The 20,311-nt window shown below is 40.0% G+C and overlaps 1 protein-coding gene across 2 annotated transcripts in view; it reads right to left on the reverse strand.

Annotated features, from left to right (window-relative positions):
* Positions 1–20,311, reverse strand: part of kek5 (leucine-rich repeat, immunoglobulin-like domain-containing kekkon 5 protein) — a 213,406-nt gene that overhangs the window by 30,644 nt on the left and 162,451 nt on the right. For both annotated transcript variants that reach the window (XM_029316135.2, XM_029316134.2), the window contains one exon: positions 16,011–16,086. The gene's annotated coding sequence lies outside the window, so the exon portion shown is untranslated. The remainder of the gene's footprint in view (positions 1–16,010; positions 16,087–20,311) is intronic.

The following is a 20,311-nucleotide window of genomic DNA, read 5'->3' on the forward strand; positions in this document are numbered from 1 at the left end:
TTCTTTCAATTATATGTGGCATTATAGATTTTTTAGTCGATTATAGAAACAGGTTCTTTTTTTCCATATAATGTAGAGAGTCCATTAAGCGCGCGATTTTATGTGCATCAGAATTTAATGAGTTCGATTTAATTAAAAAAAAATGATCAATTAGATACACTCAAGTATTGTATATCCTTACGTGTACATCAACATATACATAGCGGATCGTAGCGGATAATAAAACCTAGAGATAGTAAATGGTGATAACAGAATTTATTAAAAATTTCCGAGTACTCGTTTTTCAACCACTCGAAGGTTCCGACAAAATTTCAGTTCCGACTGTCGCTGACGCTTTTGCAGGAAAGTGGCAGCAGACTTGGTCGCGCGGGAGAGTTGCATGATTACGACGTGCTTTTACGGGAAAAGAACGAGGTTAGCAGCTTAGAGAATTACATGTCGGACGCAGCACGACGGTATTCGCATCTTCTACAAATTCCAATTTCACAACTAGAATGCTGCCGGATGCTGTAATGCGTTCGCGCTATGCTCGACGCGTTGCGTTCATCGACGGAAGGTCCATACGAGCCATTAGACGCAAAAGACGGGCCGAGGAAGGAAGAGACGTGAAGTCTGAATGAGCGTCGCACATTTCCGCTATAACAGTGAATCACGACCGCGATACTCTGCTCTAGATACCAAAGGCAGATAAACCGAAACGTTGTTGCAGATATAGAGTCGAATATTTATATCGGCTCGTAAAGATCGCTGATGGAGAGAGTATCCGAGTTTTATGAACGCGGAATTGCTTGAACGATTGTTTGTTACGACGGTTGTCCATTAATCCTTAAAGTCCGGCCGATGCGAAAATGTATTTTTCGCTTAATGAATAATTACGCGGTAATAGTTAGACGGGTGCTAATAGAAGATACTAATGATGAAATACGAAAATACTCCTTCCGATATTAATTAACGATATATTCGAATATGCATCGGATGTATATATTTTCTGTGTGATGATAGTATTTCAATATAATATTTCGTCTGCCACAAACCCTTCATTTCGGAGCCTGGTAAAATTTCTCCGAACAAGTCTGTCCACATTTTGCGACTTGGGTAAGCTGATAGTAGCGAATATTATGTCCAGGATTCTCAATAATACGCGTTAACGAAGCGAGTTATGAGACTATAATATTACAATACGATAGAGCTAATGGTATATCGCAGTAAAACATAACTTGACTAAAATTTCACAGACGAAACGACGAAATGTCTCACATAGTAACAAATTATTACGATTATCATTCAAAGCGTAATAATAACTTTTGAATTCTATTATCCTGCGTATACGTGCATCGAGCAATAATTCGTCATTAAATTTAATCAAATGCCTCTCTCTCTCTTTCCTAACAATAACGTTAAAATTGACGGTTTTCACAAAATTTATTTTCTCATTCTTGTATTGTAAAGAATCCTGAAGAACCAAAAATTACAAAAACACGAGTAGCGCTAGTCGTGTTGACACTGCGATTGTTTTGCATTATTTTAGATCGTGTGCTAATTTTCAACAGTTGTATGATTATAAGTAACAGGCGAGACAATTATATAATCCAATCTCTTTTTATATTTATCTTAAAAAAGCGTTACATTTCTGGAGCCAATGTTCTATCGCCGATCTAATTAAACTATTTATCATGAATACGTCGACTGCATGTACTTATTTAAACTAGGTGCATCCTTCTGTGCAATTTTCAAGATTAGCAATTGCCGGTCTGTATTCTATGAAAGTCTCGCATTCGAGTATCACGGATGCATATATGTATACGAACACAGAAGCGTACGCGGACACAATAAAATATGAATAGAAAAATGCGTGCACCAAACGAGATGCAAATATTACATAATAAATATACATGCTGTACGTGGAAAACAATAAAAAAAACGGGAAATATCTCTGATCCAATATTATGGATGATTCTTCTCTTTACCATAAAAATTGTTTTCTTCGAAAATTTATTTCAAAATTGCTGAAACGAAAAAAAAAAAAAAAAAAAATAGTCGTAAACCGAACAACCGTGTATTTACGTAATGAATCGAGCGATCACATACGATATTTGTCGCATTGAGTAAATTATCGTCTATCGGTTTATAAAATTCATAATTATATATACAGAGAAATGAGAGGCCCGCAAACATTAGCAGCGTCGATGATATACCATCATTTGGATACATTCGAGAAGCGGACATTTTAATGTTACGGTTAGCCGGCGCTATAAACAAACCCACCTTATCCTGAAATGAGCGCGTGATGCGAGCTGCGCGCGGAATTACTGCCAAGCGTGATTAATTAGCGGACGCGGCCGTAATTCCCGCATCGTTCTTTCGCGGTTCTAAAATGCGCTGTTGTACGTACATATACAACGTTGCCGTGCTATTTTGAAATACAGGTTGCCGGTGGCAAGTGATATAAATCAATAACTCTCGGGAGCGACTGAATTATATCGAGCGCACCAGTTTACATTTGATGCCTCGATATCGAAATATGTGGGCGTGCGTAAATCTATTTCATGTAATTTTCTACGGCTTTAAAGGGTGACCCATATAAAAATCGCTCGAGACAGCCAAATAGAAAATTGTAAAATAAATATTAGTGTCGGAGGAGGAAATAGAATTAAATTTCAATTTTTATGCACTCTCGCGAGACCAACAAAATACGACGGTATACACTTCTTCTCGCGATAGCTTACTTTTCCGATTATTCCGAATGTAATACGGATCGTTAAGCGGATTAGAAGCCCGATGTAAAACAGAAGAAAAAAAGATACAGTAGTAGCAGCAGTATTATTCATAGTACTAGTATTTTCACGACAGTTTCGTGATTAGTTTCAGCAAATTTCGTAACACGTTGCGCGTGCAAGGGCGCCTGACAGAGAGAGTATTGGTTTCATCAGCAAAGCTCCGTCACAAAAATTCATTAGCTTTGTATAACCTGGCCGGCGTTTGCTACTTTGGGTTTCTGAACTCTGCGGACTTTCTCCACGCTGCCATCCATGTATTTGCCGTTGCGATACACAGGGTTACGTTTGTGTCGTTGTCGAGAGGATTGCCTTTCCCGTGCCCGTTTCAGCAAGAAGAGACCATTCGCAATTAGTGGAACTTCAAATACAGCCATTTTCCGATGTTTGTCGGCACAAGTTTACTTGCCTTCTCGTTTGTTTGAGAAGAAACGAAAGGAGCGACACGTATATGAATGCCGCGGTACGCAGTAGAACACGAACAATCTGATTGTCAATTATCCGGACATTTCCCGACAATTCCACGGACGTGTATATAAACAGAGATTTATACCGCAAGTGTAATTTTTCTCTTTAATTTAATTTGCGCGCAAAATAGGGAAAACGCTATACTTGTATTTCGAAAATATTTTTAATAAAATTACAAACGCTTTCACTCAAGCTCCGTACGCCACGAATATACATATATACGTTGCCTATTGTATTCGCCATACGGAAAAAACACGCGTACACCTACACGCGAGAACCCTCCGGAGTGTTAAAGAGAGCCGGACGAGAAAAGAGAGCAAAAGTTTAATTGCTCGATTATCATGACAATTTGAACTCATTCCGCGGTCTTGGCGCGGTATGCTCTCCGAACAGCTCTCGTACGCGCTCGGTGCATAATGTAACGTAGGTACGTACGTGCCCTATGCGGGGAAGGCGCATTTAGAGTCGCATTACATAGACAGTGGTCGGCGGCGGAGTGACGCGGCGTAATTGCCACGGCAATTACTGCCGACACATTTCACAAGCGCGATGTAACATAGCGAGACAGAGAGAGAGAGAGAGAAGCGCGCCGTTTCGTTACACGCGATTCAAATTTTTGGTGTTGGCCGACACACTTCAACTCGGCCAATGGCGTAACCAAAAACAACGACAGCGCGATAAAAAAAAAAAAAAAAAAAAAAAAAGGAAAAAAAAAACAGTAGCCAAATGTTGCATTCTATCTGTTGTTGCACCGGATACGCATTATCATCTCGGCGCACTCTACCTTCCTCCGATCTGTGTTCTCGCAATTCATCCAGAAATTAATCCGCGCCGCTCGCGTGTGTTGGTATCCTAAATATTTATTTTTCCGATATACAAAGCGTCTTTTCAACGAGAACATTAACGTCTAGAGCCGGATAATATTTTTTTTTTACGTAAACACACATTCCGACATATGTACATAATTTTATTTTTTAAATTTAAATAAAATCTCGTGAAACTTTTCTTTACAATCTACACAATAAAATCAAACGAGGAAACACGTCGTTAAAAAATCGCATCTAAATTCACGAATAATTAATCGGAAACTAGGGGGCGAAAGCTGGCAACGTCCAATAGGAACCAAAACGCAACGGTGTATGCTAAACGTTCAGGGAGAGAGAAGAGGGAGAGAAGGTCCGGAAATTACACGCTGTATCTTTTTCTGATTATAATTAATGAACTGGGTATCGCTAGTCGGCTTATATGGTGAAGCCGCGCCGTTCCTTCCGGACGGCGGATATTTAGCCACCTACACAGCCGTCGGAGTTATTATTGTTGGGTCTAGTAATGATGCAAACCTCTGCGCGCACCGCTCAATCTATTTAACGTGGCACCCGAAATTTCGGCGCTATCTTGCCAGTCGTGTGTGTGTATAGTCAAACGCATCCCCCCGTACCACCGCCCGCGGAAACTAACTTGCCGTCATTTCCGGTCGGTGGGCATAGCTGGTAATGCGAGGCAAAGCTTGTTGCGCTGTAATAACGCCAACTAATTGAGATTGATCTGTAGATTCTCGAGCTGGTTAGCCAACGAAAAACATTGCCGCACACGTTCGTGCGTTTATTCCGGGATGTTATGCATGTCTATGTGTCTATGTATGTGTTAAGCAAAGGATTACAACTGTGATAATGTATCACGTGAATCTGACACTCGCGATATCGCGTATACGACTGCAAATAAAATTGTGAGATTCACGGATTTGCGTATTACACGTGTCTCTCTCTCTTTCTCTCTCTTTTTCTTTCTATACTGTATTAAAATATTTAATATCGCTCCACAGATCTTTGTTAGCATTCTGATACACCAGTCACAGTGATTTGTGTCTGCGCTGGATACATTTTAATATACATATATGTATGTTCAAATTAATTTTATATTCGTAATTTACGAACGTTCGTTTTATATTCCATACAAAAACGACGTAACAGAAAACTTGATATAATAGTGTGAAGTAGAGTTGATGCGAGTTTTATGTAATCAATAACGTAATAAAGGGATTCGGGAAGCATCGAAGTTATTAGAATGTCGCACGAAAGTTCCTCGAAGGAGTGAACGTTTCATCGATCTTTTTATTAATCCTGATCACGGCGTGCTCTTCAATTTTATCTTCTTTTCTGTAAACTCTTTCGCTCTCATTTTTCTCGCTCAGCTCCCCTTTTTGGGCGCTATTTGCTTTCTGAACACGCACCGGCATTTTCCTTCATCAAACCATCATTATTTAAAACCAGTTATCATCTTCACGAGGGCGATATCTACTTCAAAATCTTTATAAATAGCACGAAATCTTACGATTAATTTTGTTACATGTTAGAATATGCGTATTTAAAAAAAAAAGCTAATCGCGCTGTGCAATTTGTGTTAACATTTTTTTCACAAAATATAATTTATAATAGAATTCAGGACAAAATTCAGAATAAAATTCAATTCGTCATTTAATGTGTTTTGACATATACCATACATCCTATATACTCGGTATATTTGAATGTTTTATGTCTAAATAAAAAAAATTTTGCATTATAGATGTATGTGTATATAGAAAATTATTAAATTTGAATTTAAATTATATATTGAAAATGTAAGTAGATTTTCAATATATTAATCATTAAATTTTCAACATTATTTAAAATATTCCAACATTTCAATAATTTTTATCTTTTTAATAAATTTTATCTTTAATATATAATGTGAAATTTATTTGATGTTGTACTGTACAAAATTAATATATCTAAAATAATTGTTTTTTTAGAACCAATCAACTATAATATGATTTTTTTGTGCTACTTAAGTCATTTGTACATTATATGTACATAAATAATATAGAATGCTCGAATTAAATCGAAGTAATGATTGATTAATACTGAAACATTTTCCGAAAAAACTATATAATATTATAGTAATTTTTTGTTAATTGACAGTTTACTGACGGTATTATAGAAATTAATCATAATTCTGTTAAAAAATTAACACAGTTCTTGTTTTAGCTCCGTTAATTGGGATACGTTATAACATATTTTCGAACAGAAAATAATAATTTCTGGCTAGATAATATTTTCACACTAAATTTAGCAAATAAAATAGATTAATTAGATGTGAGATGAGCATATTAAACTACGCTAATAATATGCAAAGAAGAAATAAATTGAATTAAATATATTTTCATATTTTAATGAAATATAAAATCCTTCAAAAATGTCTCTTTACTTAAGTGTTTAAGTGCTTAAATGTATTCAGTTAATATTCTTCATATATCCATATATAATTATTACCTTCCATAGTTTCAAAAGAAAGCAACCGGTAAAGAGGAATAGTGAAATTCAATTGTACTTGCTGAAATCATCGATCATAGGCATGATCAAGCATAATAAAGCGCGATATAATGTGATTCGGCAGGTATTCGATCAATTGTGTTGCCTTCGATCAAACACGCCGTGGTCCACCTTTGACCAAACATCGTTAGCTGTACTGCGTCGGCAAGTGTGCGGGACGCTATATAGTAAGAGAACATTGTACAACAACCACACAACGAACGGATCTTATAGTGTAGCGACATAATCTCACGACAGATCGGGACTCCGTGACCTAGTATTCACGATACCCGGGTGTATACGCCGTAATCTTTGGTAATCAACCCTCAACCCACTTCGTACGTCCCTTGTTCTTTCCGCCCGTAATAACGTCCACTTGAGAAAATTACCGCGCATACTCGTCTACGACGGATATAGAAAGCTCCGGGTTTCGTTCCGTGTCTCGTTTGCAGACGCGGATATAATGACGCCACCTTGACGCCGTCAATCTCGAACCGTGAAATTCGCATGTCGAAATATTTCTCTGGATGCGCGCGCGCACGAGAGAGTTTTTATTCCATTCCAGCATTTTGCATGCATCACAATACTCGTAGCTGCATATGTATCAAGTGCCATCGGTATAAATGAATTAGCGCCTATCGTTTGCAAAGCAAAGGCGAATCGATTGCGACAAATGTGTTAGCGGGTCTTAATCATGCTAATGGCAAACTAATGGCGGTTCGCCACGTGTGCCTACGGATCGTCGGAAAATCTGATTGACGTGTATGCGTTGCACCTGCTTTGCGGTGACGCATGAGCTCGATGTGGTCGACGCAAAGCAAGTGAAATGTCTATATGGATCAATGTACACGTGATGTTAGTTGGATGAGATTTTTCGTGGTCTGTGCGTCTGTTCTATCGCTTCTTCGAAACGAGGGAGATTGTTGCGAATCTAAAATGCCAATATTCATCTCTCTCTCTCTCTGAGAGATTGTTTATAGTATAAATATTTAATTATATACATGTAAAATAAACAATTCGTTTGCGTACGTGTATATGCGAAGATCAAATAGCAATGTGTAATACAATATTCAAAATATTAAATAATTAGCTTGCACAGCTAATTGTTTTGATACGTTATACTTGTAATAATTTTGTGATATTGTGTTTTTAATTAATATCCAATTATTTAAAATATCATTCGACTATCGTCCGTACCGTAAACGTTTAAACGTTACAACAAGCTCTGGGATGCAAACTCGCGCATAAACCGCGGAGAAAAAAGCGCTATCTATGTATATGTATATACCGCCAACAAGAACGCGCATTTATCCTTGACATGGGGTGTCCCGCTGTTACGGCAGTTATGAATAGAGAAGTAACGAGAGTGCAAATGGAAATGCAACGCGGTTTGCCGCGTGTTGTCCCAATAATTTGGGAATCTTGCCGAAGTGGAGCGGGTGTACACATGTCACAAACTGCCACACCTAGCTGCCTCGTATAATAATTGTGCCACGTTTCCGTCTCTTTTCCTTATTCTATCACCGGCTGCCAAAGTACGAGAAAGAACCATCACCGCACCCTCGCTTACGATGTAATAAACACATGTAGATCGCGCGAATGCATATAAACTCGACGGATTTTATCAGTTGCAATACCTAGGCGCATCCTCGGAATGTACAATACGCTGGTGTATACGAGACATAAACAATGCGATTTCTCCCGCGTACATTTCCGCGACGCGAGAATAATAATTTGCGTTACGGCACGTGCAGAGAGACGAGTGATGAAATTGGAATTTATTAGTCTTTGCGTTACGAACTTGGATTTAAACCTGAATTAATGGTACGGCCGCTACTGTGTCCTAAATTTCAGCTTGGCGAGTAATGAGGTTGCGATGCCAATTATTAATCTCTCGAAAAGATTTACACTTTTTTTATTCAAATTCTTCCCTTTCCCGCACGTTTGTGCGATTCGACGATCGAATAGCGTTACAACGGACGTGTTTATTCATTGCATTGAAGACATTCATCGTGGAAGGTGCTGCTAAAGCACCGTCTCCTAACATTGGAAACAGCGGATTGAGATGAATGCAAGGGCGGGAATACCCGTCGGATTCGCGGCGTATCTAACGATCAAGACTGCGTGTAATGAGAGCGCGCCGGTGAATTCATTACGCGAACGAAGGAGATCGAAGAACCGCGCGAGCTATATATTGTTCGGTTTCCTTTCGGCGTATCTATTAATCCCGACGGTGGTGAATTTTCCGTAATTGAAGTGGAGAGTTAACTCTCCAGGCTCTCCTCTCGGGATATATCTTTACATTTTGCTCGCCTTGTGTTCGCTATACATAAGTCGTTCCACGCGCGCGGTGTGAAATAATAATAAAGACCGAGAATGTAAGAGCTAGAGCGCGCACTCTCTCCTTCTCCGTATATCAGCGAGGAGAGGAGAAAAGATATGGCCCTACATAGCGAGGGTCGTGTACATTCATGGGGAATTCGCGTCACATCGCATACTATACCAAGACACGTTGTTCCCGCAACGCAGACGCGCGACGCCGTCCCCCAACGTTCTTTAACACTCTTTTCGTGTCCCTCGGAATCGCCTCCTCCATCGCCCTCGCGCTGCGGCCATTCTCCACTCCATCCTGAATGTGTTTCTACCAGCCGTGTGCTTTCCGACCCATGAAGATCGCGTCGGGCGAAGCACAATGGGTCGTCTCGACCGACCCCTTCGCCATCTCGTCGCGGTTCACCCTCGAAGAGAGCGCCGCGACGTCGTCGACGAAGCCTGTATACAGGCATACGTGCCGACACGTTGACGACACGTCTTGTCGGTACATCCGCCGATTAAGGGACGGACGAGCGGCAATCCTGGTTTAACAATGTTCGACGGGTGTTGATCGCACGGTCGCTTGCGAGGCTTTGCGGATCGAAACGAAGAACTAAAGTTTTTCTCTTTCGGAATCTCTCTCTCTCTCTCTCGTTTTAATACCGTACACTATACATCGTGATTGATACTTGGTTTCTATACAAAAATAATGTATTTAACAGTTCGTGAAAAACAATTTTTATAAAATATTAATTCATCTTCGAGACACTAAAATGCGAAAGAAAAATTAAACATTAAATTGGCAGTCAATCTAAGTTTACTGAAAATTGAGATCAACGATGTTAGACGCATTTTACAACATCTCCGCTTCAAGTACCAGCCACCGCAAACACGTCTCTGGGGAAGCAAAGATACACGACGTGCTTGACATAGATTGAATCGGCAATGGTTTTGTAGACGCTTGTCTTTTTAGATTTACCCGGCGATATGAGTGTGATAGCGCGCGCGTGCACACGAAGTAAAGAATTGCAAAAAAAACCAGTCTGACAATCAGATAAACTCGTATATTCTCTTTTACAGTAATCGAAAATATGAGGAAAATAATTAACAAATATATTTATATAAATATAAAATTTAATGTATCTTATATAAATATTATCTCTCCATCCAAATTAAAAAAGTATATTTCTAGTATAATTACATCGAGAGTAGTAGCATTTAATTGATCAATATCAATATAATTGATGTTTTTTTCCCTTTGTTTTTCCTCTCTTTGTTTTCGTTAAATAATGGATTATATCGTTAATGGTTATTATTAACGTTTTGCTACGTTGCACGAGAGGTATAAAAATATTGCCACAATTGGTATAGCAGCTGAACGAGACATTGAGAGTTTGACAATTAGACGCGAGTTTAAGACTTGTCATTCAAAAATCTGGCTATACACGAAGCGAACGTAAGGATGCGCTTTAGAAATCTCTTTTTCAGGAGGGTGAATGAAGAACATGAGGTTCGGGGGCTGTATGCGTGTGTTCGCACTTTGTCTGGTTGATGTGAAAATAAGGGACGATAAATCGCTGCTCTTTCGGACGTGAAAGGAAAGTGTAAGAGGTGCTCGTCGTGCTTGCGCTGACAGAAACGCCAAGTGAGGCGCCGAACGACGATTAATTCAGCTTCGTTGGCTCAGAAAAGTGGTCCCGTTCGCGCAAAACTGGCGAAGATCGCGATCAATTGGGCACTTTGCGTCACTTATTATCGGCGCGGATATAGCAGTGGGGGATGGCGCCATTATATAGCTCCGTAATAATACTTTCAATGCGCTTTGCTAGCCCTATCATATTTTATAAGAGGCCCGATCGTTTCTCACGTACGTTCGATAAATTATCGCCCTGTTGAATCGCAGTTACATTCATCAATCTTTCATGAATGTGTACGCAAACGTCGAAAGATTTTTAATCGGTTTTTCGATCGTGAAATGAATATCGCGATAAAAAAATGATTTCGTCCACACGAGATATGTAACGCAAGAAATATGACCGTCTTGATGGAGTTCAACAAAGCACAACGGATCACCAGACGTATAATGTGTTATTTACCCAACTTTTTCCCGCAAACTGCACACGTGATTACGGCTAATTAAGTAATTAATGGGCGCCTGGAGACTAAACCGTAACGTCGTACGTCCGCGGGGCCGTTTTAATTTAAATAGATTAATTCTCCCCGAATTTTCGGGATATATACACGAGTTCACCGGCATTTTCTATTAATGGCTCATTTGGCGCGTTTAAACCGCGCCGAGCGATGTTTTATCATCGTTCTGATATAGCTATGTGAATAATCCGTGTACGTATCGATGTACCAATTGCGGCTGGCCGCGACAAACGCCGAAAGCCCAGCTGCAGTCTTGCATGTTTCGGGATTTGCCGTCGATTGTGTTATCTCGCGCGTTTACCTTGCATATATGTATATAACGTGACAGAAGCGAACGATATACAAATATAAACTGAATAATTCGTAGATTACACAGTGACAATAAAAATAACAGTGATAAAAATATTAATCTTTTTATCTGGACAACTTGTGTTACAATTAGAATAAAAGTTCATTTAAATGTTAATATCCATCAACTCTATATTTTTTAGATTATATTATTATATTCTCCGTTTTTTATCAGCTATTGCATAATAGTACGACATTAAGAATATTTAAAAATCATGAAAATCATTATAAATTATTTTCTAAAAATAAAACGGAGCTGAGAAGAGTACAAATGCATGTCTCGCAGTGTCAATCATCCGGTGAGATCCTTCCAGCTTCCTCTACTTTCCTTCCACTACCGTTGAGCAATCGAGCCGCAAGTTCGATCCTTTCTCGGACATATTCCGCTCTGTGGTCGCCGGTAATCGCGTATTCCCGACAAGGTAGATAGGTAGGTATTTTCATGCGGCCGTACTATTCTGGCGAGCAAAACCGTATGGTCTTATCTGGGAAATAATGTTTCGCGTGTATCGCGTAGCCGCGGGTTTTTCCTCTCCGTCCGAAACTTTCACAACTGTTGCAACCACACATATACACACGAATTGTATATCCCGGTGCGATTCCACTCGGTCACGAGGACGCATATATATCGCCGCCGAGGCATGCCATGCCGCTTCGCACTTCCCATTGTTGGCGGCGGCGGACCGTATTCAAGTATCGAACCGCGATAGAGTGGCCTCTTTTCCATCTTGGTGCGGCGCCGCGGATATTAAGGTCAACGCGCGATCAGGGAGGACCGATTTTCCGTATAATTTCATACGGTATTACTACCGCATTACCACCTGAGTGAGGACTTTAGAGCACATTTGCGCTCCCCTTCGTTTTTCGAACTGCATGTTAACGAGTTACATTGTCATTTTCAACGAATATATAATGTCGATGGCTCCCAAATGGCGGGAAAAATCACGAGAAGAATATCTACCGTTCAGATTTTATTTGATCGAAAAAAGTTGATATCAGTATACGTTCACGGATGTAAACATTTTGATGTTTCAGAAGCTCCTGTATAAATAACTAAATATACATATAAAAGAAAAATAATATACTTTGTGCATTTTTCGAAGAGCTTCAGTTAATATTGCGATGCAATGTTTAGATTGTTTTAGAGTTAGGAATAAACTAATATTTCCGAACTGATTTCAAGAAATGACATATATACATAAAAATACACTCGATCAATAAAATACTTATCGAAAAATAATATACTTTGTGCATTTTTCAAAGAGCTTCAGTTGATATTGCAATGCAATGTTTCAATAAACTATTTTAGAGTTAGGAATAAATTCTAATATTTCCAAATTGAATTCAAGAAATGACATATACATAAAAATACACTCGATCAATAATTTAAAATTGAATTATACGTGTTTGAATCTTTAAACCGACCTACTACGTGTTGAATTACCCTGAAAATACAGCTCCGAGATAAAATAGCTATTTCCACGTTCAAATATCAATTTAATGAAATTATCTGTGTGGATGTGAGATAACGTGAAATAACCGATGAAGAATATGATGATACAGATACGTAGGAACGATGGAATATATCTTGCCACCGTTAAAAATACATACCATGTCCTTTCTATAATAACCATGCAACCTAATTTCGCAGTTACATCCGCGACTATACGTATAGAAATGAAGGGAAAGAAGAAGCGCCGCGGGACGCGTATATTCCGTAACCACGTTAGAGTTACGATCGAATCTTTTCTCTTTTCTTCGAGGATGGTGGGAACATATCTGTCGAAATGGCGGCTGTGACAAGTGGCGCGACAAAATTCTCCCGCGTGGTGTCGATACAATATATGGTTACATTTTCGTCGCGCCGACCGTACACACCCTTTAAATCCATCTTTACGACGCCGTAAGACGACGCGCGAGATCCGTCAAGATGACGGACGTTCTTTAAATTCAGCGGAAGAGAGAAGGAAGGGAATAAAGGGACCGGACGACTCCCCAAGGATACCGAATGTGTGCCTCCGCGAAATGAAATTCTGGCCGGTGCCCGCGCTCTCGCTCCCTCGACTGTAAATCGACCGGGATGTAGAACGACGAAGGAAGATAGATACATATAGATATAGGTATGGGTAGATAGAGGTATACGTCCTATACATCGAAGGTAAATGGAGAAAGCGAGCGAATGAGCGGGCCACCGAGTCGATCGAGATGTAATTGGCATCGCCAGAACGGTCGATCAATTCAAGATTCCGACGCACAATGGTATGCGCTTGATCCTCTCCCTTAATTGCACGGTGCCGAATTTCAGCGCGCGTGTGTGAAAGTCATTTCGTGAAATCGTTTCTCGCCGTTTCACAATTAGCCGAAATTCTGCGACACAGCTTAAAGTTCCTGGATCCTCGCCGCGAACATGTTGAATTGTGACGTTAGAGGCGAGAAAGCACACGCTGAAAATTCTTAGATGCGTCATTTTTTAATGAAAAGATATGTCGATGAAACACTATTTCAGATATGGCTTTAGTACACTTTTAAAATAGCTGGGAAATTATTCTTTTCCTATGACAGTCAATCGAGAACCGTAAAATGATCGTGATATCAGACTTTGTCATGCAGAATGATAGAGCATGTGCAAAGAATAGACTGACTGAGCGTCATATTACAGTCATTTTACAGCTGTTGATTGATTGTAAAGCGAAAAGGATAGTTTTTGAGGTATTTTAAGAGCGCGTCAAAGCTATCTGTAGTGCTATTTCATCGAAATATCTTTTTATTTCGAAATGGCATCTAAAATTTTCAGCGTATGTTTTTTCGAATCTGACATCATAATTTTAACTTGATCAACGATTTGACGGATTTTACCAGATTTAAAAGAGGAGGATTAATTTAATAATCCGTGTTTTCGGTGATCAAATTTGGATGTTTCTAAACACGCGTATTCTTTTCAAATCTCTGAATTCGAGCATCAATTTGCTGCGGCTATTAAGTATGTGTATATCACTATATAGTGTTAAGTGCCAACAAAGTGTTCAATAAACGCAACGGCAATCATTACTCATTGGATATTTTATGAAAATTAGATATGGATACACATCGGATCTATATGCGTTTCAGCGGTGCGTCAGCGCGTGCTAAACGTGAGATATTAAATACATAATAATGAATTGAGTGTTACTTTGCGCGGTAATCCGTATGTCATTTCAACTAATCTCGATTCCCATGATTACTAGACCGTGAGTCGATAGCACTATTTCAAAATTAATTGCATTTCCCACGCGTATTACATAATCATTATGCATATTATTAAATTATAATTGATATAATCATCGTTATTGCTACCGATTTAATACCGATATACTTAATCACATTGATTGACTAAGCTGCAAGATTTCTCTTTTTTTTATTTTATGAATTTACACGCGTACGCGTTGAAGCGTGATAAAATATGATCAAAACCTCATGTTATTTATAATAATTGCATTTTTTCCGGACAGTTTGATTAGATATAACCATCTTCTTAAGACTTTTTTCAGTCGCATGCAAAACCACAAAAAACAAATAAATTATATATTTATCAATAATCCTATTGTGATATAACAATCATTTTCAATATGAATAATTTTAGGAGAGATACGAGATATAAATCCACATAACCCGGAAGCTTGCGCGAAGCATTGATTGAAGGATAATCTTCGACCACCAGATAATAATGCAATACGCATTGTACATTTCATACATAGCGGTCATATTCGATATTCGGTATAAAGTACATAATATGTAGTAGTAGTACTACTAGTAGTAGTCGTAGTAATAGTAGTAGATCGTATATGCGTCGAAATGAAAAAGGTAACTGCGTGCGCACGTTAATTAATTGGCTTGACTAAATGGCAAATACCTCGTCCGCGAAATTACATGCATGCGTCAATAGGTAAGCCGGAAACGCCGGCAATCGAGTCGATCGCTGAGCGTAAAATCGCGCGCAGAGATCCCGGTAGGTACTCTCCATTTCTAGCAGCGTGCAAAGTTAACCGCGAATGCATTCGTGAACGCTGATAAATTAAATTTCGATTACGAGAAACGCGTGTCCTCAAGGTATAGAGAGATCTGCGAGATCTGAAGAGCTTATATACGCTCTGAAGGGAATGAACGAATAAGTTGACCGATAGTCCGCTTTCCGATATTAAATTCGTTGCCTTACAGACGTTAAAGAGCTTATCAACAAGATATTGAAAACCGATGCGATTATTATTATGGCGAATCGACTAATGTGTCTATGTGAAAATGATTTTTCATAATAATCATAGAGATTATCTTCTTCTACGGTGGTAATACACGAATATCCCGAATTCTGCACACACATGCATCGTCACATTACGCGCGGTATTTCAGATGGACGCTCACGTTCGCCAACCGCACGTTGTGACAAACTCGTTACGATATTAAGTACCCTCGGGAAATCTTTCTTTTGAACCACGTGCTTAACGAACGTCGTAATGGAATTACCGCATCCGCGCGGCAAGAATTTGCAGCTCGTTGGCCGTGGTATATTAAGTGGCAGGCCGGCAATTGAATTTCAAGTCACCCGGGCTCGGGGTCGATTTAACGCACTACTTACCTACGTGTCGAACTGGGATAGTTTCTCCTGGACTACTACGCGGACGGCACCATTGCGTCCGTCAGTGGTCGGCATCCTGAAATCAGACAAATGAATAATTTATTAATCATAGACGCTCGGGAACGTCATATCCTGCCTTAGCGATGAAACATCATTTTTGCGCACCCTTTTCTTTTTATTGGTCGAATAGAACAATAAATGCTTTTCCACGATTAAACTACACATATAGAAACAAAGCGCGAACCTTTATCGATTTTATGTTAGGAAAGAAAATTTTTAATTTTTGATTTAAAATAACTTTTTCGTTCTTTTTTTGAGATCCTCTTAATAAATAAAATCCCAAACAGTTTTCGCATCTTCGCGCCTCACGTCGAGTCGACGTGTGCATACACATTTTGCGACGCGCTATTTTCATTTCTCCACGCAGCCATACTTTTCAAAGTATATTAAACTTGTGCATTTTTTATGCATTACATACAACACCGCCGCGCGCGTATCTGGGCGTTCCCTTTGAGATCCCTCCGTTAATACATCAGAGCGGGGTAACATCATCACTGCAAACGCTACTAAGGATCGTTACACACACATTACAACCGGCGTCTCATTCGCTTCCGTAGTTGAATCTCATCGCGTGAAAATTGGAAAAGTTCAAAGCGCTCGTCGTCGCCACTGGCGTGATGTTAAAGAGAAGGAAGGGTAGAGAGTGGGAGAGAAAGAGAGAGAGAGCACAAGCAAGAAAGAGAATTCACAAAAAAGAAAATTCGCCGAGAGGTCGTGGATAAAGAAAGATAGACAGAGAGAGAGAGAGGAAAAGCGTGGGATGAAAGAGAAGCCGCGGGAAATATTGTTTCCGCGGCTCGGAGCGATTGCGTTCGATTTTACGGAACGCGGCAACTCGCGCGGAAGAATCTATTGTGCGAGAGAGGAGTTAAATCGTGTATATTGCCGCAGTATATACGATTTAATATGCGCGAGCGCTATACGGCCGCCTCTCGTTCGTTGCGCCGCTCGCCGGCTTCCGATACTGCATACCGGCCAATTTTAATCGGACGTCGACCGATTAATCCCCGAAGCGAATGGGAGGCGCCTGAACTTTCGCGTTTAAGTCAGTCAGATGTTATCCGTAAGCAAGCCGTGCTCTCGACGACCCGTTTGTCTTTCGCGAGCTTTCATACCGTGCTAAATTTAAAAAAAATATATAAAAAATTGTATATATTAGTATATTTAATTATATTATTATTATATTTATTATTTTCTTATGTAAAGAAAATATTTCAATAAAATATCGTCGTATTTCGACACGTACAAATTTTTCTTCAAATTTGTACGATATATAATCATTTACTTAAAAATGCAAACTCGAGTAGATTAAAGAGGAACGTCGCGTCTTACATAATTTGTTCCCTATGCGCGTTATCTGTAAATAATCGATTATATAATAGAATATTAAATCAGTTTCTTATATTCTGAATTAAATCTGACGTCTGAAATCTGTTAATCCAACGCGAGGATTTCATGATGTTTCCTAGCTTTCGCGGTGACAAGTACGAGCTATTCCACTTAAATAATCACGCGACATTTGCCTAGATTAGCGCCCGTCTGAATTATGCGAAATTCCTTCATAATTCACGTTCCGTCATGTATCACGACAATTCGTGCAATTTGAACCGAGCCGGGCGTCCTATATATTCCCAGTATCGCTGAAAATCGCGTAATAGAGAGATGACTCGCGGAATAGAGAGAAAGACGTCGCTCTCTCGTATAAACCATTGCGATCTCTCCGTATAGCTTTACCGCCACTTGTAAGGAATCGCGAGTAATTACCACTAACTAATTATTCGCGGTTACATCCGGCTTCGCGCGTGAGGTATAATCGGTTAGGTTCTCCGATGGAAAAGCAAAAGGTTCCCGCTTTGCGTGGAGAAGCCCTACCGTTTGCTCTTCTCTCTCCCGTTGACAGCCCACCTTTCCCTAACGTTGTTGAGCGTATTAGGCTTCACGTCGCTGTGTGACATCGGCTTATCCAAGACCTGTCGGCGCCTTCATTAGTTTGACCACAATTAACATCGACGGCCATTGCTATCCCCTTATCGAGAGAACATCCTATATATTAATTGACTATGAATACGTCGGTCGATTCATCCGAAAAACGCTTAGAAAAATGGTTGGTTCTGCCATCGAGTAGGTCCTCGAAGTTCGATGAAAAATTTATAAAGAGTCGGATTTACGAGAGACGACGACGACGACGAAGAGGAGGAACACCTCGTGTGCTTAACGTTATACGATGACGATGGGAACACGACGATGGCAGTGGCGGTGGCGTGCGAATGCAGACAGGAAGGAGGAAAAACGTCAGACGAACACAAAATTCTCCTCGTACCATCGTCGACGTCGCGAGGAGAGACGATGGAATTTTTATAACGACACGTTTTGCGCCTGGGATTATTTTAGGGACGTTCCCGCGGGAATTGAGTGGGCGCTCGCTCGCGCTTCTGCAAGCATGTTCCGCCGAGAACCTGCACCCGGAAATGAATTCGCGTGTCGACAGCACGTACTTTCGACATTTTTTTTCTTCCTCTTTTTTTTCCGTGTTGCGCGAGACGTGGCTTGCTAATGTGAAAAACATGATGTGAAAACTTGCGTACGGGAGTATATTATTTTCGGTTGCTTATCTGGGACACAACCGAGGAATGTGATATATAATAAAAATAAAAGTCACCGCTGCGGAGTTTATCGCAATAATTTATTTCGTAATTAATTGGCATTTTTCCACCAACTTTTCTCGACGTTTATGAAATATCGTCGGAAGCGTAGAAGCGAGTGTAAACACTGAAAGATAATCGATAAGTTGCAAATTCGATTACTTTTCAATTGGTGAAAAACGAAACGCCATATATAGCGAGTTTGTTGTTGGAAAAATATCAAAGTGATCGAGTTTGAATTGTGCGAGTGCTCGAATTGTAATTTGCAATTTTGTTTCAAAATAGTGAGAATACACGAACGTGAGTTAACCGCGAAACTACGTCAGATAATTAATAAAATGCAAATTCGGTTAGTGTTTGATTGACAAAAAAATAAAACGCAAAGCAGAAAGTCAATTGAAAAACTGTCGAGCTGATCGAACGGTACATGTGCTAGAATTGTAATTTATTTTGATTCAAATGTTCTTGCACACATGTGTGTTCTATTTTTTTTTTTTTTTACATTTTTTTTAATTGTAACATTAGTGTTCATGAAAAAATACAGATATATCAAAATTTTAAAAATATTTTACAAGTCATTCTATGAGTTTATTTTTTATTATACAAGTTGCAAAAATCGCTCGCGTCGTTTTTTTGCTCTATTCTGTTTTGGTAGTATACATGCTAGTACACACTTCGAAGATTTCAGGATTATCCTAAATCCTTTGTTGCCTTGGAAGCCGAAGGATTTCTCAAGGACCTGCACTGAATAGGTCCCCTTCAAACCTTCAAAGGTTGCAACGAGGTCTGTGCAATCTCTCTCAGGCCCGCCTTACCTTCTTCAATAACTCTGAAATAACGTCCTCCACATATCCAGTGTCCTAAAATTTGTACTCATTCAATACTCAAGAGAGGATCGATATTAATAGAGTTTTTCAAAGATGTGACATTTTCGAGATTGATTGCAACGTCTACCGGTCGAGAAAGACTTTCGTTTCCGCGAGTTTTGAAGCAGGGAATCTCTGTTGAATCAATTCCAGCGAAATGCTGGATAAGAACTCATAAAGCTAGACGCCGCGAAACACTTACGTATAAGAACGGCACGCGGAAATGGAATCGTCGCTTTGTGAAATGTAGCGATTCTTCCGGCGCATTTGTTCCAATGGTTCGGAATAATGTACGAATCGAGACGTCCGCGTCCACGCCATTGGCGGCCATTATTATCCGCCTAATCACTCGACTATCAAAACACGTTACGATCGCAACACGTGTACTTGGGAGCGGCCATTGCGACGCACGATCGGAGAACTTGATAGCAAGTTCCTTCCTTCGTCGCTTTTGATACGCCTTATCGCCGTCGAGCCGAACAATTACAGAACAAAAGACCGAGAGAGAGAGAGAGAGAGAGGGAGAGATCTGTGTGATCCAACGCGACCTCTAGCCCGGAGGGTTAACTCGGACCGAAGCGCGTTTCGTCATTGTTTCACGCCGAGGGATGGACTCTCATTGTTCCGTCGCGAGCCCTGCTCGTTATGCGCTTTCAACGGGGGTGAAGGTAAACGCTTCCAGGAATCCTGGCTCCCGGAGAACTCAGATGTGGGACGACGGTATGGCAAGCGG

Source organism: Nylanderia fulva, unplaced genomic scaffold (assembly GCF_048542155.1).
Source record: "Nylanderia fulva isolate GAGA-0341 unplaced genomic scaffold, ASM4854215v1 Scaffold7, whole genome shotgun sequence".
Classification (NCBI taxonomy): Eukaryota; Metazoa; Arthropoda; class Insecta; order Hymenoptera; family Formicidae; genus Nylanderia; species Nylanderia fulva.